Here is a 6,228-nt window from a genome sequence, read left to right on the forward strand (position 1 = left end):
CCAGGTCTTCCAGTTTCGTTTCCACATCTGGCTGCGCAGTAGTTTTCTTTCTTTCTTTCTTTCTTTCTTTCTTTCTTTCTTTCTTTCTTTCTTTCTTTCTTTCACTTGCGCTTCGTAAATGTAGTTTCGTACAGTGACATGATATAGTAACTACATATGCATTTCTTATTCGCAAGGATATCGCTAAACGTACATCCATAGAGGCGTGACTTAGCAGTGTACATATGTACAGTCAGTCGTGGGCACGTGCTCAAAGCGATTTGATTTGTCAGTAACTCACTGGTTCGATTTCTTTCATTTCTTGTACATATCTATTCTGATCTTCCAGCACTTTTTTTTCCAATCTGTACTCAAAAAAAAAAAAAAGGAAACATTCGCGTGCTGCGTTAAACACTGTCATGAACTATATTATACCTTGCAGCCCGCCCAAGCTTCTACCCTTGAATACATAGACGAAAATGTAGCTCATGTTCACGCGGCTTATGAGGCGGAAGTAACGAGAGATTCCATTCGGTCGCGTTCACTCCGCGCACGTCTATACCTGTAGTCTTTACAATATGGCCTTGTTATGTTGCATATCGTTAAGTGGATATTGAGAATCGACGTATCAGTACTGCGAAGCAAGCCTCAATATAGTCTCCCACCGGAATATCATTCAAGAGAAGAGAGGAATCCATAAGCAGGGAAATTAGCCTGTGTGTATGTATACCGGCTGGATGTATGTATGCTCTGCATGAGCAGCAAGGGCCAAGCTATAGGCGGAACACTGCAGAAGTGTTTCTTTAACTCGAAATATTCCTGACGAAATACGTAGCCGTAATAGATATATGGATACTGCGTTTCACACATTGTGCAGCACTGTGGCGGAGATTTCTTTTATATCCTTCACAAAAAAAAAGTTTGGTGTTTTTATTAGAAAATACGCGAAATAGTTCTTTCTTTACACACTAAGCAATAAGCGAGGACATAGGCGTGCGCAGGGTTCCCCATCAGGGGCGAAGGTTCATCGCAGCGCTCCCCCCCCCCCCACCTACTAAGTCAATGTATGGGGCAGATTTTGCGCCCCCCCCCCCCTTTCTTTGGTGATTAGGGGAGACTGCAGCCACCCCGCCCCCCCTGCCTTCCCTGTGCGCACGCCTATGGCGAGGATATAGTTATATGTAGGGTTCCGTGTTTTCGGAGTTTATTTTTCTTGAAATTCGGAGGGCGTTTTTCGGAGCTTATTCCGCGTGAATCTCGAATTCTCCGAAATTCGGTGTTTAATTTTGCATTATAAGTTGTTGCAATGTGTTCTTATTAATTTTACTTCCAATTAAAATATGTTGCATTGTTGCTGATAATCCTGTTTCTCCATCCTTTCATTTTCTCTCACTTCCTCTTCATTCACCCTGCTAATAAGGCTGTTGATGTTCGCTGCTGTAAACTCGCCAAAGTGTACTTTTAAGGTGGGCAGGAATTACAGTTAAGATGATTCTCAGCTTTTTCTTCCAGCCTCCCCCATCTTCTTTATGATAAGTAAAGGACCTATTATTATTACTATTCTCAATACTCCGATATCTTAGATGAAATAATATCTGAACACGAAAACATGCAAACGCTCTAAGTGTATTTTAGATGTCTGGAAGGTTCGAACGCACAAACACATACACATACAAGCACAATTACCTGAATACAAAACACCTACGTTTGTTCGTATTACAACTTTAAAGCTTCTTGTAATAGACGCAAGCATATTTTTCGAGGTTGCTGTCACTGATGGAGGTGTGCTCGTTTCAACTGATGATTCTCAGCTTTGAAAATGCCCTTTTAAAACCGTAGTTTATCGGATAAATCCGAAATGTCAAAAATCTTACCGGCGAGTGTTTATCGGACTTTTTTGGATTTATCCGAAAACACGGAGCCTTATAGTTATCTAACAATTTCTGCTAATTGTGCAGTTGTTATAATACGTTTTTTTTTAACGTTTTACGGTTCATTGCATTCCTTTCCAAAGTTTTTCATTCGGCGCCCACGCGCAAGCTCGCGAGCATTCTTCAAAAGCTGATCACAAAACGCGCTGTGTTATACATTTTTCTCATGAAATCTTTCGCATAAGTTCACAGCGTTGTGCACGCAATGTAAAGATGAAGCACATTATATATTGCATATACAGTTCGTAGATTTTGCGTTACAAAATTATGACAAAACAAAATTGTGATCAGGCGAATTCAGACTTGAATCGTGTATCCTCCGTGACGCGGATGAAGAATTTGGGCTAATGTTGCATTATTATAGGGGCTCAAAAAAGAACATTCGCTTTCCTGCACAAAATCAATCACAGTGCCGTATTAACTCCTTGAAGTATTATATTCCATAAGCGACCATACAGTGATGTTAATAATTTCCGAAGCTATATATTAAAAGACGTTCACTGAATGCTTTGATTCTCGCATCAATTGAGGGCACACGTTGTAGTTGCGAAACTAAAGCAGAGTCGTATAGAGCGAAGTTACATATGCTTACGGTATATATAGAAATCCCAAGGCTAACACCACAATCAAGTTATCACAGAAATGCGGGGGAAAAAAGCGTCGGTGGTTCATTCAAGATGGCAGTTAGCAATGAAATACGGGCTGACTGATCCCTCAGACACTGTGCATCGAAGGTGGCAGCTAACTGCTCAGGTGTGCATGCTTTGGAGAAACATTTACCGTTTGTGACATGTTTCACATCTATACTAAACTAATGACATATCTATAAATCGGTGTTAGTCTCTGTATAAACATTTCTGTTTTTTGGTTTCGCTGTACCTTTCAGCTTCAGTTTTGTAATTGCAAATTGGCCACTAGTCTTAATAATTTAACATTTAAATGGTACACATAAAATTTACCTATGTGGTCACTGCGGATTCCCATAAAGATAATTTCCGTCCAATAAACTTATTTTTGAAGTAAAAAAAAAAGGAAGGAGTGCGTGCAGAATCCACACGCATGTTGGGATCTATGTGAAGCAAAGTTTCGGCAAAACAGTTAATTTAATGCTGATAAACCAACGGCGATACGTAAGGTGCAATGTCGCACTAAGATTGTGTTGCTCTCTCTTTTCTCCCGCCTTCCATGCACTTTTCTTTTGCACTCTACATACGGCTATACGTATAGTCCAATGTCATGTAATGCCAATGCTCACGCGCTACATGGTTCACAGGCAATCGTGAAACTCGAACACCAAGCTCAAGCGGACTCAGGCTGTGACATCTCGATGCAGAGATGTTATAAGGGCAAATGCGGTGTATGTTACACTTATCCACGAAATAAAGGTTGTGACAGGTGTATAAATTACATATCACATCATATGCACTTCATATACGCATCCCGTTCACTATGACAAATGTGTTACGCACACCTAAATGCATTTTAGGATTCCTGGCCTGTTGTCTCACAGTGACACGTATCCAGGAGATCGAGTTGGAAAATCGAGTCATGTTAACGAAGGAATCCATTGAATATTAACACTACCTAATGTTTATGGAATGTGTCCTTTAGAATACGTGTATGACCTGAATGCATTATCTACATCAATGTAATTTATTGGTTACGCTGAAGAGAAATGCTCCCACTGACCTTCCTTTGACGGTCAGCACGCAGGCCTATCATGCAAGCCCGCTTGCTGCACTTGCATCCCGCATTCATTCGTAGGACGTTTATTCATAAACACAGCCATAAAATTATATGTAAAATATAAAACGAGCCAGCAGCAACAGCGCTCGCGCCAAGATTCGTGAGGACAGGTGCACAGAAAGCCTCACTTGAAGCAAATGCACATGATACATATCTGAATACATAAATACCATGTATACCCACGAGAGGCATAATATATGCACATTATGAAAATTATTTTCTGAGTTTTGTGTACGAACGAAATTATTCGTGGATTGAGAGATCGACGGCGTGGAGTGATGTGTCGGCACAATTGAACAATGTCATAAAGGTGCAGTTAACTGTAAATAATAAAGTAAAATAATAATTTTAATAATAATAAGCGTGAATAACCCGGACAAGGTAAAGATAACAGACGATTACAAGCGATGGTCCTTGTGCGTTCCATGTGTCTTGTTCAGTTTAACCGCTTTTAGTATTATTTTTTTAATTAACATGACAGGCCAACTAACCCAACTGTTAGTTTATCTGAAGTAAGTTTATATGAAACAAAGTAGGGTATGCTGCAGTTCTGCTGCCACCCACCACAGTGGTGTAGTGGTTATGGTGCTTGACTGCTGACCCGAAGGTCGCGAGATCGAAAGAAAGAAACGACACACACAAGCGCAGCGCTTGTATGTGTCGTTTCTTTCTTTGTGGTGCGTCTTTACGTTTGCGCTGTAAATGTACCTCTAGGATTATGAACCAACTAGGCCCAAAAGAAGTTTTACTGGAATCCCGGTCGCGGCGGTCGTATTTCAATGAAGGCGAAGTGGTAGAGACCCGTGTACCGTGCGATGTCAGTGCACGGTGAAGAACACCAGAATATGGAAATTTCCGGAGCCCTCCACTACGGCGTGCCTCATAATCATATCGTGGTTATGGCTCGTAAAACCCCAGACATCATTATTAATAAGGTCGCTTCCTTGCCTCGGAGGTGTTGAAAACGGCATTAAATTTACGTATTCATCGGCCACGGCTAACGCCATAGTACGCTGTGTGTGTTTTTTTTTATTTTATTTTATTTTATTCCTAACACGCAGTCGTCGGTGAGGAAAGCATAGAAGACGGATCTCCAGGTCGCGTGACCGCGCTCCTTGTCTGCAGAGTCACATGACGAAATGGTGAGCCAACGTTCTTTCGAGAGACTGTGTTTGCTTTAAAAAAAATAACAAAGAAACAAAAAAAAAGATGGCGCGATATACGACCGACAGGAAACCGTGTGTTCGGCTTGAAGGAGACGTCGACGTCTCCGGTCTCTCTGGTGGGTGGTACGGATCGGAGTTCGGAAAGGGAAACGCACCTTCGGTCACTGCTGGCACCTTCGGTACCGCCCACGGTCACTCGCTCTCGCCCTTGCCCTCACTTGCGCCGCTGAGGAAGGCAACCCGGCAATGCAGGGAAGCGCACTTTCTGCTGCGTCAGTGTGCATCCTATATTTACGGGCTCAAAGACAACACGCCGTGTACGGTGACACGTTGACGACATTTCAGAACACAGAAGTGCTTGCAGTTGAGCTAGTCGGTTCATACTGTGTACTGACCATAAAACTGCGGTAAACGAGGACTAACGAAGGGGAAAGGGGCAAGGTGAGCGCTCTTAACAGTATGGAAGGTGAGGTATTTAACTCTTGCCGTCAGCAATAGCCCTTAAAGTAATGACATGTCTAATGTTATTTATTTATTTATTTATTTATTTATTTATTTATTTATTTATTTATTATTCGCAATGCCGCCACTGTCATCTGAGGGCACAGCAGGTACTATCGGCGTCAAATGAAACCCGAACAGCGACAAGCGTTCGCAGTGGTATATAGTGCGCGCCATCCAGACATCCCCATGGACAGGCGCGCGTATCCGGTTCGGCAGCACTGCGCATATATGTGTGCGCTTGTCCACGGTGATAACTGGACGGCGCACACTATACCACTGCGAACGCTTGCCGCTGTTCGGGTTTCATTTGACGCCGATAGTACATGGGCAATACAAAGTGTTACAATGTCATACAGAATCTACCTCGTCACCGAGCTTTCAAAGACAGAATCAAATACTTTCGAAGGAAAGATTAAAATACATTATACAATCTCAAATAGAACATTATAAACCACTAGCGAGCCGTACCGAATTTAATAATGACAAGCAGCTTGAAACAGCTGTCGAAGAACGGATTATGAATCAGTATAATGGAACACTCAATTTTTCTCCGCAAAAGACTGCAACTTGCGTGTGCCACGTGCAGCTATCGTGGAATTGAAATGCACAGTTTCATTTCCGCGACAGCCGCGTAATATCTGGAGTTTTACTTGCCAAAACCACGATATGAATATGAGGCACGCCGTATATAGTGGAGGACTCCGGGAATTTCGACCATCTGCACTGTAAAAAAAAATTACTCCCAGGTGGGAGTAAAATGCTTGTCCTCTGGTGTTCTTCAACGTGCATTGACATCGCACAGTACACGGGCCTCTATAGCATTTTGACTCCATCGAAATGCGACCGCCGCGGCAGGGATCGAACCTGCGGCTTTCGGGCCAGCAGCCGAGCACCGTAACCAC

The sequence above is a fragment of the Rhipicephalus sanguineus genome, chromosome 2, assembly GCF_013339695.2.
Source record: "Rhipicephalus sanguineus isolate Rsan-2018 chromosome 2, BIME_Rsan_1.4, whole genome shotgun sequence".
NCBI classification, from domain to species: Eukaryota; Metazoa; Arthropoda; class Arachnida; order Ixodida; family Ixodidae; genus Rhipicephalus; species Rhipicephalus sanguineus.